General features: G+C 67.0%; 1 protein-coding gene across 2 annotated transcripts in view; it reads right to left on the reverse strand.

The window, feature by feature from the left end:
• The window catches only part of mthfd1l (methylenetetrahydrofolate dehydrogenase (NADP+ dependent) 1 like), a 725,847-nt gene that overhangs the window by 100,280 nt on the left and 606,461 nt on the right, over positions 1–19,106 (reverse strand). The window lies entirely within an intron of this gene.

Here is a 19,106-nt window from a genome sequence, read left to right on the forward strand (position 1 = left end):
CGGCCTCCAGCTGTCCCGCTAACTCCCCCTCCCTCCCTCCGCTGTACAGTGACACGGCCTCCAGCTGTCCCGCTCACTCCCCCTCCCTCCCTCCGCTGTACAGTAACACGGCCGCCCGCTGTCCCGCTCACTCCCCCTCCCTCCCTCCGCTGCAGTGACACGGCCTCCAGCTGTCCCGCTCACTCTCCCTCCCTCCCTCCGCTGTACAGTGACACGGCCTCCCGCTGTCCCGCTCTTTCACCCTCCCTCCGCTGTAGTGACACGGCCTCCAGCTGTCCCGCTCACGGCCCCTCCCTCCGCTGTAGTGACACGGCCTCCAGCTGTCCCGCTCACTCCCCCTCCCTCCCTCCGCTGTACAGTGACGCGGCCTCCAGCTGTCTCACTCACTCCCCCTCCCTCCCTCCGCTGTACAGTGACATGGCCTCCAGCTGTCACGCTCACTCCCTCCCTCCGCTGTACAGTGACACGGCCTCCAGCTGTCCCACTCACTCTCCCTCCCTCCCTCCGCTGTACAGTGACACGGCCTCCAGGTGTCCCGCTAACTCCCCCTCCCTCCCTCCGCTGTACAGTGACACGGCCTCCAGGTGTCCCGCTCACTCCCCCTCCCTCCCTCCGCTGCAGTGACACGGCCTCCAGCTGTCCCGCTCACTCTCCCTCCCTCCCTCCGCTGTACAGTGACATGGCCTCCCGCTGTCCCGCTCACTCCCCCTCCCTCCCTCCGCTGTACAGTGACACGGCCTCCAGCTGTCCCGCTCACACTCCCTCCCTCCGCTGTAGTGACACGGCCTCCAGCTGTCCCGCTCACACTCCCTCCCTCCGCTGTAGTGACACGGCCTCCAGCTGTCCCGCTCACTCCCCCTCCCTCCCTCCGCTGTACAGTGACACGGCCTCCAGCTGTCCTGCTCACTGCCCCTCCCTCCCTCCGCTGTACAGTGACACAGCCTCCAGCTGTCCCGCTCACTCTCCCTCCCTCCCTCCGCTGTACAGTGACACGGCCTCCAGCTGTGCCGCTCACTCTCCCTCCCTCCCTCCGCTGTACAGTGACACGGCGTCCCGCTGTCCCGCTCACTCCCACTCCCTCCCTCCGCTGTACAGTGACACGGCCTCCAGCTGTCCCACTCACTCCCCCTCCCTCCCTCCGCTGTAGTGACACGGCCTCCAGCTGTCCCGCTCACTCCCCCTCCCTCCCTCCGCTGTACAGTGACACGGTCTCCAGGTGTCCCGCTCACTCCCCCTCCCTCCCTCCGCTGTACAGTGACATGGCCTCCAGCTGTCACGCTCACTCTCCCTCCCTCCCTCCGCTGTACAGTGACACGGCCTCCAGCTGTCCCGCTCACTCCCCCTCCCTCCCTCCGCTGTACAGTGACACAGCCTCCAGCTGTCCCGCTCACTCCCCCTCCCTCCCTCCGCTGTACAGTGACACGGTCTCCAGGTGTCCCGCTCACTCCCCCTCCCTCCCTCCGCTGTAGTGACACGGCCTCCAGCTGTCCCGCTCACTCCCCCTCCCTCCCTCCGCTGTACAGTGACAGGGCCTCCATCTGTCCCGCTCACTCCCCCTCCCTCCCTCGCTCCGCTTTAGTGACACGGCCTCCAGCTGTCCCGCTCACTCCCCCTCCCTCCCTCCGCTGTACAGTGACACGATCTCCAGCTGTCCCGCTCACTCACCCTCCCTCCGCTGTACAGTGACACGGCCTCCAGCTGTCCCGCTCACTCTCCCTCCCTCCGCTGTACAGTGACACGGCCTCCAGCTGTCCCGCTAACTCCCCCTCCCTCCCTCCGCTGTACAGTGACACGGCCTCCAGCTGTCCCGCTCACTCCCCCTCCCTCCCTCCGCTGTACAGTAACACGGCCGCCCGCTGTCCCGCTCACTCCCCCTCCCTCCCTCCGCTGCAGTGACACGGCCTCCAGCTGTCCCGCTCACTCTCCCTCCCTCCCTCCGCTGTACAGTGACACGGCCTCCCGCTGTCCCGCTCTTTCACCCTCCCTCCGCTGTAGTGACACGGCCTCCAGCTGTCCCGCTCACGGCCCCTCCCTCCGCTGTAGTGACACGGCCTCCAGCTGTCCCGCTCACTCCCCCTCCCTCCCTCCGCTGTACAGTGACGCGGCCTCCAGCTGTCTCACTCACTCCCCCTCCCTCCGCTGTACAGTGACATGGCCTCCAGCTGTCACGCTCACTCCCTCCCTCCGCTGTACAGTGACACGGCCTCCAGCTGTCCCACTCACTCTCCCTCCCTCCCTCCGCTGTACAGTGACACGGCCTCCAGGTGTCCCGCTCACTCCCCCTCCCTCCCTCGCTCCGCTTTAGTGACACGGCCTCCAGCTGTCCCGCTCACTCCCCCTCCCTCCCTCCGCTGTACAGTGACACGATCTCCAGCTGTCCCGCTCACTCACCCTCCCTCCGCTGTACAGTGACACGGCCTCCAGCTGTCCCGCTCACTCTCCCTCCCTCCGCTGTACAGTGACACGGCCTCCAGCTGTCCCGCTCACTCTCCCTCCCTCCGCTGTACAGTGACACGGCCTCCCGCTGTCCCACTCACTCACCCTCCCTCCCTCCGCTGTACAGTGACACGGCCTCCCGCTGTCCCGCTCACTCCCCCTCCCTCCCTCCGCTGTAGTGACACGGCCTCCAGCTGTCCCGCTCACTCTCCCTCCCTCCGCTGTACAGTGACATGGCCTCCCGCTGTCCCGCTCACTCCCCCTCCCTCCCTCCGCTGTACAGTGACACGGCCTCCAGCTGTCCCGCTCACACTCCCTCCCTCCGCTGTAGTGACACGGCCTCCAGCTGTCCCGCTCACACTCCCTGCCTCCGCTGTAGTGACACGGCCTCCAGCTGTCCCGCTCACTCTCCCTCCCTCCCTCCGCTGTACAGTGACACGGCCTCCAGCTGTCCCACTTACTCCCCCTCCCTCCCTCCGCTGTACAGTGACGCGGCCTCCAGCTGTCTCACTCACTCCCCCTCCCTCCCTCCGCTGAGAGTGTGAAATGGCCTCCAGCTGTCACGCTCACTCTCCCTCCCTCCCTCCGCTGTACAGTGACACGGCCTCCAGCTGTCCCGCTCACTCTCCCTCCCTCCCTCCGCTGTACAGTGACACGGCCTCCAGCTGTCCCGCTCACTCCCCCTCCCTCCCTCCGCTGTACAGTGACACGGCCTCCAGCTGTCCCGCTCACTCTCCCTCCCTCCCTCCGCTGTACAGTGACACGGCCTCCAGCGGTCCCGCTCACTCTCCCTCCCTCCCTCCGCTGTAGTGACACGGCCTCCAGCTGTCCCGCTCAATCCCCCTCCCTCCCTCCGCTGCACAGTGACACGGCCTCCAGCTGTCCTGCTCACTGCCCCTCCCTCCCTCCGCTGTACAGTGACACGGCCTCCAGCTGTCCCGCTCACCCACCCTCCCTCCGCTGTACAGTGACACGGCCTCCAGCTGTCCCGCTTACTCCCCCTCCCTCCCTCCGCTGTAGTGACACGGCCTCCAGCTGTCCCGCTCACTGCCCCTCCCTCCGCTGTAGTGACACGGCCTCCAGCTGTCCCGCTCACTCCCCCTCCCTCCCTTCGCTGTACAGTGACGCGGCCTCCAGCTGTCCCACTCACTCTCCCTCCCTCCCTCCCTCCGCTGTACAGTGACACGACCTCCAGCTGTCCTGCTAACTCCCCCTCCCTCCCTCCGCTGTACAGTGACACGGCCTCCAGGTGTCCCGCTTACTCCCCCTCCCTCCCTCCGCTGTAGTGACACGGCCTCCAGCTGTCCCGCTCACTCCCCCTCCCTCCGTCCGCTGTACAGTGACACGGCCTCCAGCTGTCCCGCTAGCTCCCCCTCCCTCCCTCCGCTGTACAGTGACCAGGCCTCCAGCTGTCCCGCTCACTCCCCCTCCCTCCCTCCGCTGTACAGTGACACGGTCTGCAGGTGTCCCGCTCACTCCCCCTCCCTCCCTCCGCTGCACAGTGACACGGCCTCCAGCTGTCCCACTCACTCCCCCTCCCTTCCTCCGCTGTACAGCGACACGGCCTCCAGCTGTCCCACTCACTCTCCCTCCCTCCGCTGTAGTGACACGGCCTCCAGCTGTCCCACTCACTCCCCCTCCCTTCCTCCGCTGTCCAGTGACACGGCCTCCAGCTGTCCCGCTCACTCTCCCTCCCTCCCTCCGCTGTACAGTGACACGGCCTCCAGCTGTCCCGCTCACTCTCCCTCCCTCCCTCCGCTGTACAGTGACATGGCCTCCAGCTGTCACGCTCACTCTCCCTCCCTCCCTCCGCTGTACAGTGACACGGCCTCCAGCTGTCCCGCTCACTCCCCCTCCCTCCCTCCGCTGTACAGTGACACGGCCTCCAGCTGTCCCGCTCACTCCCCCTCCCTCCCTCCGCTGTACAGTGACACGGCCTCCAGCTGTCCCACTCACTCCCCCTCCCTCCCTCCGCTGTACAGTGACACGGCCTCCCGCTGTCCCGCTCACTCCCCCTCCCTCCCTCCGCTGTAGTGACACGGCCTCCAGCTGTCCCGCTCACTCCCCCTCCCTCCCTCCGCTGTACAGTGACAGGGCCTCCATCTGTCCCGCTCACTCCCCCTCCCTCCCTCGCTCCGCTGCAGTGACACGGCCTCCAGCTGTCCCGCTCACTCCCCCTCCCTCCCTCCGCTGCACAGTGACACGATCTCCAGCTGTCCCGCTCACTCACCCTCCCTCCGCTGTACAGGGACACTGCCTCCAGCTGTCCCGCTCACTCTCCCTCCCTCCGCTGTACAGTGACACGGCCTCCAGCTGTCCCGCTCACTCCCCCTCCCTCCCTCCGCTGTGCAGTGACACGGCCTCCAGCTGTCCCACTCACTCTCCCTCCCGCCCTCCGCTGTACAGTGACACGGCCTCCCGCTGTCCCACTCACTCACCCTCCCTCCCTCCGCTGTACAGTGACACGGCCTCCAGCTGTGCCGCTCACTCTCCCGCCCTCCCTCCGCTGTACAGTGACACGGCCTCCCGCTGTCCCGCTCACTCCCCCTCCCTCCCTCCGCTGTACAGTGACACGGCCTCCCGCTGTCCCACTCACTCACCCTCCCTCCCTCCGCTGTACAGTGACACGGCCTCCAGCTGTGCCGCTCACTCTCCCGCCCTCCGCTGTACAGTGAGACGGCCTCCAGCTGTCCCGCTCACTCCCCCTCCCTCCGCTGTACAGTGACACGGTCTCCAGCTGTCCCGCTCACTCTCCCTCCCTCCCTCCGCTGTACAGTGACACGGCCTCCAGCTGTCCCACTCACTCACCCTCCCTCCCTCCGCTGTACAGTGACACGGCCTCCAGCTGTGCCGCTCACTCTCCCGCCCTCCGCTGTACAGTGAGACGGCCTCCCGCTGTCCCGCTCACTCCCCCTCCCTCCCTCCGCTGTAGTGACACGGCCTCCAGCTGTCCCGCTCACTCCCCCTCCCTCCCTCCGCTGTACAGCGACACGGCCTCCAGCTGTCCCGCTCACTCCCCCTCCCTCCGCTGTACAGTGACACGGCCTCCAGCTGTCCCGCTCACACTCCCTCCCTCCCTCCGCTGTACAGTGACACGGCCTCCAGCTGTCCCACTTACTCCCCCTCCCTCCCTCCGCTGTGAGAGTGAAATGGCCTCCAGCTGTCACACTCACTCTCCCTCCCTCCCTCCGCTGTGAGAGTGAAATGGCCTCCAGCTGTCACGCTCACTCTCCCTCCCTCCCTCCGCTGTACAGTGACACGGCCTCCAGCTGTCCCACTCACTCTCCGTCCCTGCCTCCGCTGTACAGTGACACGGCCTCCAGCTGTCCCGCTCACTCCCCCTCCCTCCCTCCGCTGTACAGTGACACGGCCTCCAGCTGTCCCGCTAACTCCCCCTCCCTCCCTCCGCTGTACAGTGACACGGCCTCCAGCTGTCCCGCTCACTCCCCCTCCCTCCCTCCGCTGTACAGTAACACGGCCGCCCGCTGTCCCGCTCACTCCCCCTCCCTCCCTCCGCTGCAGTGACACGGCCTCCAGCTGTCCCGCTCACTCTCCCTCCCTCCCTCCGCTGTACAGTGACACGGCCTCCCGCTGTCCCGCTCTTTCACCCTCCCTCCGCTGTAGTGACACGGCCTCCAGCTGTCCCGCTCACGGCCCCTCCCTCCGCTGTAGTGACACGGCCTCCAGCTGTCCCGCTCACTCCCCCTCCCTCCCTCCGCTGTACAGTGACGCGGCCTCCAGCTGTCTCACTCACTCCCCCTCCCTCCCTCCGCTGTACAGTGACATGGCCTCCAGCTGTCACGCTCACTCCCTCCCTCCGCTGTACAGTGACACGGCCTCCAGCTGTCCCACTCACTCTCCCTCCCTCCCTCCGCTGTACAGTGACACGGCCTCCAGGTGTCCCGCTAACTCCCCCTCCCTCCCTCCGCTGTACAGTGACACGGCCTCCAGGTGTCCCGCTCACTCCCCCTCCCTCCCTCCGCTGCAGTGACACGGCCTCCAGCTGTCCCGCTCACTCTCCCTCCCTCCCTCCGCTGTACAGTGACATGGCCTCCCGCTGTCCCGCTCACTCCCCCTCCCTCCCTCCGCTGTACAGTGACACGGCCTCCAGCTGTCCCGCTCACACTCCCTCCCTCCGCTGTAGTGACACGGCCTCCAGCTGTCCCGCTCACACTCCCTCCCTCCGCTGTAGTGACACGGCCTCCAGCTGTCCCGCTCACTCCCCCTCCCTCCCTCCGCTGTACAGTGACACGGCCTCCAGCTGTCCTGCTCACTGCCCCTCCCTCCCTCCGCTGTACAGTGACACAGCCTCCAGCTGTCCCGCTCACTCTCCCTCCCTCCCTCCGCTGTACAGTGACACGGCCTCCAGCTGTGCCGCTCACTCTCCCTCCCTCCCTCCGCTGTACAGTGACACGGCGTCCCGCTGTCCCGCTCACTCCCACCCTCCGCTGTACAGTGACACGGCCTCCAGCTGTCCCACTCACTCCCCCTCCCTCCCTCCGCTGTAGTGACACGGCCTCCAGCTGTCCCGCTCACTCCCCCTCCCTCCCTCCGCTGTACAGTGACACGGTCTCCAGGTGTCCCGCTCACTCCCCCTCCCTCCCTCCGCTGTACAGTGACATGGCCTCCAGCTGTCACGCTCACTCTCCCTCCCTCCCTCCGCTGTACAGTGACACGGCCTCCAGCTGTCCCGCTCACTCCCCCTCCCTCCCTCCGCTGTACAGTGACACAGCCTCCAGCTGTCCCGCTCACTCCCCCTCCCTCCCTCCGCTGTACAGTGACACGGTCTCCAGGTGTCCCGCTCACTCCCCCTCCCTCCCTCCGCTGTAGTGACACGGCCTCCAGCTGTCCCGCTCACTCCCCCTCCCTCCCTCCGCTGTACAGTGACAGGGCCTCCATCTGTCCCGCTCACTCCCCCTCCCTCCCTCGCTCCGCTTTAGTGACACGGCCTCCAGCTGTCCCGCTCACTCCCCCTCCCTCCCTCCGCTGTACAGTGACACGATCTCCAGCTGTCCCGCTCACTCACCCTCCCTCCGCTGTACAGTGACACGGCCTCCAGCTGTCCCGCTCACTCTCCCTCCCTCCGCTGTACAGTGACACGGCCTCCAGCTGTCCCGCTAACTCCCCCTCCCTCCCTCCGCTGTACAGTGACACGGCCTCCAGCTGTCCCGCTCACTCCCCCTCCCTCCCTCCGCTGTACAGTAACACGGCCGCCCGCTGTCCCGCTCACTCCCCCTCCCTCCCTCCGCTGCAGTGACACGGCCTCCAGCTGTCCCGCTCACTCTCCCTCCCTCCCTCCGCTGTACAGTGACACGGCCTCCCGCTGTCCCGCTCTTTCACCCTCCCTCCGCTGTAGTGACACGGCCTCCAGCTGTCCCGCTCACGGCCCCTCCCTCCGCTGTAGTGACACGGCCTCCAGCTGTCCCGCTCACTCCCCCTCCCTCCCTCCGCTGTACAGTGACGCGGCCTCCAGCTGTCTCACTCACTCCCCCTCCCTCCCTCCGCTGTACAGTGACATGGCCTCCAGCTGTCACGCTCACTCCCTCCCTCCGCTGTACAGTGACACGGCCTCCAGCTGTCCCACTCACTCTCCCTCCCTCCCTCCGCTGTACAGTGACACGGCCTCCAGGTGTCCCGCTCACTCCCCCTCCCTCCCTCGCTCCGCTTTAGTGACACGGCCTCCAGCTGTCCCGCTCACTCCCCCTCCCTCCCTCCGCTGTACAGTGACACGATCTCCAGCTGTCCCGCTCACTCACCCTCCCTCCGCTGTACAGTGACACGGCCTCCAGCTGTCCCGCTCACTCTCCCTCCCTCCGCTGTACAGTGACACGGCCTCCAGCTGTCCCGCTCACTCTCCCTCCCTCCGCTGTACAGTGACACGGCCTCCCGCTGTCCCACTCACTCACCCTCCCTCCCTCCGCTGTACAGTGACACGGCCTCCCGCTGTCCCGCTCACTCCCCCTCCCTCCCTCCGCTGTAGTGACACGGCCTCCAGCTGTCCCGCTCACTCTCCCTCCCTCCCTCCGCTGTACAGTGACATGGCCTCCCGCTGTCCCGCTCACTCCCCCTCCCTCCCTCCGCTGTACAGTGACACGGCCTCCAGCTGTCCCGCTCACACTCCCTCCCTCCGCTGTAGTGACACGGCCTCCAGCTGTCCCGCTCACACTCCCTCCCTCCGCTGTAGTGACACGGCCTCCAGCTGTCCTGCTCACTCTCCCTCCCTCCCTCCGCTGTACAGTGACACGGCCTCCAGCTGTCCCACTTACTCCCCCTCCCTCCCTCCGCTGTACAGTGACGCGGCCTCCAGCTGTCTCACTCACTCCCCCTCCCTCCCTCCGCTGAGAGTGTGAAATGGCCTCCAGCTGTCACGCTCACTCTCCCTCCCTCCCTCCGCTGTACAGTGACACGGCCTCCAGCTGTCCCGCTCACTCTCCCTCCCTCCCTCCGCTGTACAGTGACACGGCCTCCAGCTGTCCCGCTCACTCCCCCTCCCTCCCTCCGCTGTACAGTGACACGGTCTCCAGGTGCCCCGCTCACTCCCCCTCCCTCCCTCCGCTGTAGTGACACGGCCTCCAGCTGTCCCGCTCACTCTCCCTCCCTCCGCTGTACAGTGACACGGCCTCCAGCTGTCCCGCTCACTCTCCCTCCCTCCGCTGTACAGTAACACGGCCGCCCGCTGTCCCGCTCACTCCCCCTCCCTCCCTCCGCTGCAGTGACACAGCCTCCAGCTGTCCCGCTCACTCTCCCTCCCTCCCTCCGCTGTACAGTGACACGGCCTCCCGCTGTCCCGCTCTTTCACCCTCCCTCCGCTGTACAGTGACACGGCCTCCAGCGGTCCCGCTCACTCTCCCTCCCTCCCTCCGCTGCAGTGACACGGCCTCCAGCTGTCCCGCTCACGGCCCCTCCCTCCGCTGTAGTGACACGGCCTCCAGCTGTCCCGCTCACTCCCCCTCCCTCCCTCCGCTGTACAGTGACGCGGCCTCCAGCTGTCTCACTCACTCCCCCTCCCTCCCTCCGCTGTACAGTGACATGGCCTCCAGCTGTCACGCTCACTCTCCCTCCCTCCCTCCGCTGTACAGTGACACGGCCTCCAGCTGTCCCACTCACTCTCCCTCCCTCCCTCCGCTGTACAGTGACACGGCCTCCAGGTGTCCCGCTAACTCCCCCTCCCTCCCTCCGCTGTACAGTGACACGGTCTCCAGCTGTCCCGCTCACTCTCCCTCCCTCCGCTGTACAGTGACACGGCCTCCAGCTGTCCCGCTCACTCTCCCTCCCTCCGCTGTACAGTGACACGGCCTCCTGCTGTCCCGCTCACTCCCCCTCCCTCCCTCCGCTGTAGTGACATGGCCTCCAGCTGTCCCGCTCACACTCCCTCCCTCCCTCCGCTGTACAGTGACACGGCCTCCAGCGGTCCCGCTCACTCTCCCTCCCTCCCTCCGCTGTAGTGACACGGCCTCCAGCTGTCCCGCTCACTCCCCCTCCCTCCCTCCGCTGTACAGTGACACGGCCTCCAGCTGTCCTGCCCCTCCCTCCCTCCGCTGTACAGTGACACAGCCTCCAGCTGTCCCGCTCACTCTCCCTCCCTCCCTCCGCTGTACAGTGACACGGCCTCCAGCTGTGCCGCTCACTCTCCCTCCCTCCCTCCGCTGTACAGTGACACGGCGTCCCGCTGTCCCGCTCACTCCCACTCCCTCCCTCCGCTGTACAGTGACACGGCCTCCAGCTGTCCCACTCACTCCCCCTCCCTCCCTCCGCTGTAGTGACACGGCCTCCAGCTGTCCCGCTCACTCCCCCTCCCTCCCTCCGCTGTACAGTGACACGGTCTCCAGGTGTCCCGCTCACTCCCCCTCCCTCCCTCCGCTGTACAGTGACATGGCCTCCAGCTGTCACGCTCACTCTCCCTCCCTCCCTCCGCTGTACAGTGACACGGCCTCCAGCTGTCCCGCTCACTCCCCCTCCCTCCCTCCGCTGTACAGTGACACAGCCTCCAGCTGTCCCGCTCACTCCCCCTCCCTCCCTCCGCTGTACAGTGACACGGTCTCCAGGTGTCCCGCTCACTCCCCCTCCCTCCCTCCGCTGTAGTGACACGGCCTCCAGCTGTCCCGCTCACTCCCCCTCCCTCCCTCCGCTGTACAGTGACAGGGCCTCCATCTGTCCCGCTCACTCCCCCTCCCTCCCTCGCTCCGCTTTAGTGACACGGCCTCCAGCTGTCCCGCTCACTCCCCCTCCCTCCCTCCGCTGTACAGTGACACGATCTCCAGCTGTCCCGCTCACTCACCCTCCCTCCGCTGTACAGTGACACGGCCTCCAGCTGTCCCGCTCACTCTCCCTCCCTCCGCTGTACAGTGACACGGCCTCCAGCTGTCCCGCTGACTCCCCCTCCCTCCCTCCGCTGTACAGTGACACGGCCTCCCGCTGTCCCACTCACTCACCCTCCCTCCCTCCGCTGTACAGTGACACGGCCTCCCGCTGTCCCGCTCACTCCCCCTCCCTCCCTCCGCTGTAGTGACACGGCCTCCAGCTGTCCCGCTCACTCTCCCTCCCTCCGCTGTACAGTGACATGGCCTCCCGCTGTCCCGCTCACTCCCCCTCCCTCCCTCCGCTGTACAGTGACACGGCCTCCAGCTGTCCCGCTCACACTCCCTCCCTCCGCTGTAGTGACACGGCCTCCAGCTGTCCCGCTCACACTCCCTCCCTCCGCTGTAGTGACACGGCCTCCAGCTGTCCCGCTCACTCCCCCTCCCTCCCTCCGCTGTACAGTGACACGGCCTCCAGCTGTCCTGCTCACTGCCCCTCCCTCCCTCCGCTGTACAGTGACACAGCCTCCAGCTGTCCCGCTCACTTTCCCTCCCTCCCTCCGCTGTACAGTGACACGGCCTCCAGCTGTGCCGCTCACTCTCCCTCCCTCCCTCCGCTGTACAGTGACACGGCGTCCCGCTGTCCCGCTCACTCCCACTCCCTCCCTCCGCTGTACAGTGACACGGCCTCCAGCTGTCCCACTCACTCCCCCTCCCTCCCTCCGCTGTAGTGACACGGCCTCCAGCTGTCCCGCTCACTCCCCCTCCCTCCCTCCGCTGTACAGTGACACGGTCTCCAGGTGTCCCGCTCACTCCCCCTCCCTCCCTCCGCTGTACAGTGACATGGCCTCCAGCTGTCACGCTCACTCTCCCTCCCTCCCTCCGCTGTACAGTGACACGGCCTCCAGCTGTCCCGCTCACTCCCCCTCCCTCCCTCCGCTGTACAGTGACACAGCCTCCAGCTGTCCCGCTCACTCCCCCTCCCTCCCTCCGCTGTACAGTGACACGGTCTCCAGGTGTCCCGCTCACGCCCCCTCCCTCCCTACGCTGTAGTGACACGGCCTCCAGCTGTCCCGCTCACTCCCCCTCCCTCCCTCCGCTGTACAGTGACAGGGCCTCCATCTGTCCCGCTCACTCCCCCTCCCTCCCTCGCTCCGCTTTAGTGACACGGCCTCCAGCTGTCCCGCTCACTCCCCCTCCCTCCCTCCGCTGTACAGTGACACGATCTCCAGCTGTCCCGCTCACTCACCCTCCCTCCGCTGTACAGTGACACTGCCTCCAGCTGTCCCGCTCACTCTCCCTCCCTCCGCTGTACAGTGACACGGCCTCCAGCTGTCCCGCTCACTCTCCCTCCCTCCGCTGTACAGTGACACGGCCTCCAGCTGTCCCGCTCACTCCCCCTCCCTCCCTCCGCTGTACAGTGACACGGCCTCCCGCTGTCCCACTCACTCACCCTCCCTCCCTCCGCTGTACAGTGACATGGCCTCCCGCTGTCCCGCTCACTCCCCCTCCCTCCCTCCGCTGTACAGTGACACGGCCTCCAGCTGTCCCGCTCACACTCCCTCCCTCCGCTGTAGTGACACGGCCTCCAGCTGTCCCGCTCACACTCCCTCCCTCCGCTGTAGTGACACGGCCTCCAGCTGTCCCGCTCACTCTCCCTCCCTCCCTCCGCTGTACAGTGACACGGCCTCCAGCTGTCCCACTTACTCCCCCTCCCTCCCTCCGCTGTACAGTGACGCGGCCTCCAGCTGTCTCACTCACTCCCCCTCCCTCCCTCCGCTGAGAGTGTGAAATGGCCTCCAGCTGTCACGCTCACTCTCCCTCCCTCCCTCCGCTGTACAGTGACACGGCCTCCAGCTGTCCCACTCACTCTCCGTCCCTGCCTCCGCTGTACAGTGACACGGCCTCCAGCTGTCCCGCTCACTCCCCCTCCCTCCCTCCGCTGTACAGTGACACGGCCTCCAGCTGTCCCGCTCACTCCCCCTCCCTCCCGCCGCTGTACAGTGACACGGCCTCCAGCTGTCCCGCTAACTCCACCTCCCTCCCTCCGCTGTACAGTGACACGGCCTCCAGCTGTCCCGCTCACTCCCCCTCCCTCCCTCCGCTGTACAGTGACACGGTCTCCAGGTGTCCCGCTCACTCCCCCTCCCTCCCTCCGCTGTAGTGACACGGCCTCCAGCTGTCCCGCTCACTCTCCCTCCCTCCGCTGTACAGTGACACGGCCTCCAGCTGTCCCGCTCACTCTCCCTCCCTCCGCTGTACAGTAACACGGCCGCCCGCTGTCCCGCTCACTCCCCCTCCCTCCCTCCGCTGCAGTGACACAGCATCCAGCTGTCCCGCTCACTCTCCCTCCCTCCCTCCGCTGTAGTGACACGGCCTCCCGCTGTCCCGCTCTTTCACCCTCCCTCCGCTGTACAGTGACACGGCCTCCAGCGGTCCCGCTCACTCTCCCTCCCTCCCTCCGCTGCAGTGACACGGCCTCCAGCTGTCCCGCTCACGGCCCCTCCCTCCGCTGTAGTGACACGGCCTCCAGCTGTCCCGCTCACTCCCCCTCCCTCCCTCCGCTGTACAGTGACGCGGCCTCCAGCTGTCTCACTCACTCCCCCTCCCTCCCTCCGCTGTACAGTGACATGGCCTCCAGCTGTCACGCTCACTCTCCCTCCCTCCCTCCGCTGTACAGTGACACGGCCTCCAGCTGTCCCACTCACTCTCCCTCCCTCCCTCCGCTGTACAGTGACACGGCCCCCAGGTGTCCCGCTAACTCCCCATCCCTCCCTCCGCTGTACAGTGACACGGCCTCCAGCTGTCCCGGTCACTCCCCCTCCCTCCCTCCACTGTCGTGACACAGCCTCCAGCTGTCCCGCTCACTCCCCCTCCCTCCCTCCGCTGTACAGTGACAGGGCCTCCATCTGTCCCGCTCACTCCCCCTCCCTTCCTCGCTCCGCTGTAGTGACACGGCCTCCAGCTGTCCCGCTCACTCCCCCTCCCTCCCTCCGCTGTACAGTGACACGGCCTCCAGCTGTCCTGCTCACTGCCCCTCCCTCACTCCGCTGTACAGCGACACGGCCTCCAGCTGTCCCGCTCACTCCCCCTCCCGCCGCTGTACAGTGACACGGCCTCCAGCTGTCCCGCTCACTCCCCCTCCCTCCCTCCGCTGTACAGTGACACGGCCTCCAGCTGTCCCGCTCACTCCCCCTCCCTCCCTCCGCTGTACAGTGACACGGCCTCCAGCTGTCCCGCTCACTCCCCCTCCCTCCCTCCGCTGTAAAGTGACACGGCCTCCAGCTGTCTCGCTCACTCACCCTCCCTCCCACACTGACACGGCCTCCAGCTGTCCCGCTCACTCTCCCTCCCTCCCTCGTACAGTGACACGGCCTCCAGCTGTCCCGCTCACTCTCCCTCCCTCCGCTGTGCAGTGACACGGCCTCCAGCGGTCCCGCTCACTCTCCCTCCCTCCCTCCGCTGTAGTGACACGGCCTCCAGCTGTCCCACTCACTCCCTCTCCCTCCCTCCGCTGTACAGTGACACGGCCTCCAGCTGTCCCGCTCACTCTCCCTCCCTCCCTCCGCTGTAGTGACACGGCCTCCAGCTGTCCCACTCACTCCCTCTCCCTCCCTCCGCTGTACAGTGACACGGCCTCCAGCTGTCCCGCTCACTCTCCCTCCCTCCCTCCGCTGTAGTGACACGGCCTCCAGCTGTCCCACTCACTCCCTCTCCCTCCCTCCGCTGTACAGTGACACGGCCTCCAGCTGTCCCGCTCACTCTCCCTCCCTCCGCTGTAGTGACACGGCCTCCAGCTGTCCCACTCACTCCCTCTCCCTCCCTCCGCTGTACAGTGACACGGCCTCCAGCTGTCCCGCTCACTCTCCCTCCCTCCCTCCGCTGTACAGTGACACGGCCTCCAGCTGTCCCACTCACTCCCTCTCCCTCCCTCCGCTGTACAGTGACACGGCCTCCAGCTGTCCCGCTCACTCTCCCTCCCTCCCTCTGCTGTGCAGTGACACGGCCTCCAGCTGTCCCGCTCACTCTCCCTCCGTCCGCTGTAGTGACACGGCCTCCAGCTGTCCCGCTCACTCCCCCTCCCTCCCTCCGCTGTACAGTGACACGGCCTCCAGCTGTCCTGCTCACTGCCCCTCCCTCCCTCCGCTGTACAGTGACACGGCCTCCAGCTGTCCCGCTCACTCTCCCTCCCTCCGCTGTAGTGACACGGCATCCAGCTGTCCCGCTCACTCCCCCTCCCTCCCTCCGCTGTACAGTGACGCGGCCTCCAGCTGTCTCACTCACTCCCTCTTCCTCCCTCCGCTGTACAGTGACACAGCCTCCAGCTGTCCCACTCACTCTCCCTCCCGCCCTCCGCTGTACAGTGACACGGCCTCCCGCTGTCCCACTCACTCACTCTCCCTCCCTCCGCTGTACAGTGACACGGCCTCCAGCTGTCCCGCTCACTACCCCTCGCTCCGCTGTACAGTGACACGGCGTCCCGCTGTCCCGCTCACTCCCCCTCCCTCCCTCCGCTGTACAGTGACACGGCCTCCAGCTGTCCCGCTCACTCTCCCTCCCTCCGCTGTACAGTGACACGGCCTCCAGCTGTCCCGCTCACTCACCCTCCCTCCCTCCGCTGTAGTGACACGGCCTCCAGCTGTCCCGCTCACTCCCCCTCCCTCCCTCCGCTGTACAGTGACACGGTCTCCAGGTGTCCCGCTCACTCCCCCTCCCTCCCTCGCTCCGCTGTAGTGACACGGCCTCCAGCTGTCCCGCTCACTCCCCCTCCCTCCCTCCGCTGTACAGTGACACGGCCTCCAGCTGTCCTGCTCACTGCCCCTCCCTCGCTCCGCTGTACAGCGACACGGCCTCCAGCTGTCCCGCTCACTCCCCCTGCCGCCGCTGTACAGTGACACGGCCTCCAGCTGTCCCGCTCACTCTCCCTCCGCTGTAGTGACACGGCCTCCAGCTGTCCCGCTCACTCTCCCTCCCTCCCTACGCTGTACAGTGACACGGCCTCCAGCTGTCCCGCTCACTCCCCCTCCCTCCCTCCGCTGTCGTGACACGGCCTCCAGCTGTCCCGCTCACTCCCCCTCCCTCCCTCCGCTGTCGTGACACGGCCTCCAGCTGTCCCGCTCTCTCTCCCTCCCTCCCTCCGCTGTACAGTGACACGGCCTCCAGCTGTCCCACTTACTCCCCCTCCCTCCCTCCGCTGTAGTGACACGGCCTCCAGCTGTCCCGCTCACTCCCCCTCCCTCCCTCCGCTGTACAGTGACACGGTCTCCAGCTGTCCTGCTCACTCTCCCTCCCTCCCTCCGCTGTAGTGACACGGCCTCCAGCTGTCCCGCTCACTCCCCCTCCCTCCCTCCGCTGTACAGTGACACGGCCTCCAGCTGTCCTGCTCACTCTCCCTCCCTCCCTCCGCTGTACAGTGACACGGCCTCCAGCTGTCCCGCTTACTCCCCCTCCCTCCCTCCGCTGTAGTGACACGGCCTCCAGCTGTCCCGCTCACTCCCCCTCCCTCCCTCCGCTGTCGTGACACGGCCTCCAGCTGTCCCGCTTACTCCCCCTCCCTCCCTCCGCTGTAGTGACACGGCCTCCAGCTGTCCCGCTCACTCCCCCTCCCTCCCTCCGCTGTACAGTGACACGGCCTCCAGCTGTCCTGCTCACTCTCCCTCCCTCCGCTGTGCAGTGACACGGCCTCCTGCTGTCCCGCTCACTCCCCCTCCCTCCCTCCGCTGTAGTGACATGGCCTCCAGTTGTCCCGCTCACACTCCCTCCCTCCTTCCGCTGTACAGTGACACGGCCTCCAGCGGTCCCGCTCACTCTCCCTCCCTCCCTCCGCTGCAGTGACACGGCCTCCAGCTGTCCCACTCACTCCCTCTCCCTCCCTCCGCTGTACAGTGACACGGCCTCCAGCTGTCCCGCTCACTCCCCCTCCCTCCCTCCGCTCTACAGTGACACGGCCTCCAGCTGTCCCGCTCACTCCCCCTCCCTCCCTCCGCTCTGCAGTGACACGGCCTCCAGCTGTCCCGCTCACTCTCCCTCCCTCCGCTGTACAGTGACGCGGCCTCCAGCTGTCTCACTCACTCCCCCTTCCTCCCTCCGCTGTACAGTGACATGGCCTCCAGCTGTCCCGCTCACTCTCCCTCCCTCCCTCCGCTGTACAGTGACACGGCCTCCAGCTGTCCCACTCACTCTCCCTCCCGCCCTCCGCTGTACAGTGACACGGCCTCCCGCTGTCCCACTCACTCACCCTCCCTCCCTCCGCTGTACAGTGACACGGCCTCCAGCTGTGCCGCTCACTCTCCCTCCCTCCGCTGTACAGTGACACGGCGTCCCGCTGTCCCGCTCACTCCCCCTCCCTCCCTCCGCTGTACAGTGACACGGCCTCCAGCTGTCCCGCTCACGCTCCCTCCCTCCGCTGTACAGTGACACGGCCTCCAGCTGTCCCGCTCACTCCCCCTCCCTCCCTCCGCTGTACAGTGACACGGCCTCCAGCTGTCCCGCTCACTCTCCCTCCCTCCGCTGTAGTGACACGGCCTCCAGCTGTCCCACTCACTCCCCCCTCCCTCCCTCCGCTGTACAGTGACACGGCCTCCAGCTGTCCCACTCACTCCCCCCTGCCTCCCTCCGCTGTACAGTGACACGGCCTCCAGCTGTCCCACTCACTCTCCCTCCCTCCGCTGTAGTGACACGGCCTCCAGCTGTCCCGCTCATTCCCCCTCCCTCCCTCCGCTGTACAGTGACACGGCCTCCAGCTGTCCCGCTCACTGCCCCTCCCTCCCTCCGCTGTACAGTGACACGGCCTCCAGCTTTCCCGCTCACTGCCCCTCCCTCCCTCCGCTGTACAGGTGACACGGCCTCCAGCTGTCCCGCTCACTCCGCCTCCTGCCCTCCACTGTAGTGACACGGCCTCCAGCTGTCCCGCTCACTGCCCCTCCCTCCCTCCGCTGTACAGGTGACACGGCCTCCAGCTGTCCCGCTCACTCCGCCTCCTGCCCTCCACTGTAGTGACACGGCCTCCAGCTGTCCCGCTCACTCCCCCTCCCTCCCTCCGCTGTACAGTGACACGGCCTCCAGCTGTCCCGCTCACTCCGCCTCCTGCCCTCCACTGTAGTGACATGGCCTCCAGCTATCCCGCTCACACTCCCTCCCTCCCTCCGCTGTACAGTGAAACGGTCTCCAGGTGTCCCGCTCACTCTCCCTCCCTCCCTCCGCTGTAGTGACACGGCCTCCAGCTGTCCCACTCACTCCCCCTCCCTCCCTCCGCTGTACACTGACACGCCCTCCAGCTGTCCCGCTCACTCTCCTTCCCTCCCTCCGCTGTACAGTGACACGCCCTCCAGCTGTCCCGCTCACTCCCCCTCCCTCCCTCCGCTGTACAGTGACACGGCCTCCAGCTGTCCTGCTCACACCCCCTCCCTCCCTCCGCTGTACAGTGACACGGCCTCCAGCTGTCCTGCTCACTGCCCCTCCCTCCCTCCGCTGTACAGTGACACGGCCTCCAGCTGTCCCGCTCACTCTCCCTCCCTCCGCTGCACAGTGACACGGCCTCCAGCTGTCCTGCTCACTGCCCCTCCCTCCCTCCGCTGTACAGTGACACGGCCTCCAGCTGTCCCGCTCACTCTCCCTCCCTCCCGCCGCTGTAGTCACACGGCCTCCAGGTGTCCCGCTCACACTCCCTCCCTCCCTCCGCTGTACAGTGACACGGCCTCCCGCTGTCCCGCTCGCTCACCCTCCCTCCGCTGTAGTGATAAGGCCTCCAGCTGTCCCGCTCACTCCCCCTCCCTCCCTCCGCTGTACAGTGACACGGCCTCCAGCTGTCCCGCTCACGCTCCCTCCCTCCCTCCGCTGTAGTGACACGGCCTCCAGCTGTCCCGCTCACGCTCCCTCCCTCCCCCCCGCTGTAGTGACATGGCCTGCAGCTGTCCCGCTCACTCTCCCTCCCTCCCTCCGCTGTACAGTGACACGGCCTCCAGCTGTCCCGCTCACTCTCCCTCCCTCCCTCCGCTGTACAGTGACACGGCCTCCCGCTGTCCCGCTCACTCTCCCTCCCTCCGCTGTACAGTGACACGGCCTCCCGCTGTCCCACTCACTCTCCCTCCCTCCCTCCGCTGTACAGTGACACGGCCTCCCGCTGTCCCGCTCACTCTCCCTCCCTCCGCTGTACAGTGACACGGCCTCCCGCTGTCCCACTCACTCTCCCTCCCTCCCTCCGCTGTGGTGACACGGCCTCCAGCTGTCCCGCTCACTCCCCCTCCCTCCCTCCGCTGTACAGTGACACGGCCTCCAGCTGTTCCACTCACTCTCCCTCCCTCCCTGGTACAGTGAAACGGCCTCCAGCTGTCCCACTCGCTCACCCTCCCTCCTTCCGCTGTAGTGATAAGG

The sequence above is a fragment of the Somniosus microcephalus genome, chromosome 3 (assembly GCF_052327205.1).
Source record: "Somniosus microcephalus isolate GS21.2 chromosome 3, FLI_Smic_1.0, whole genome shotgun sequence".
In the NCBI taxonomy this organism is placed as follows: Eukaryota; Metazoa; Chordata; class Chondrichthyes; order Squaliformes; family Somniosidae; genus Somniosus; species Somniosus microcephalus.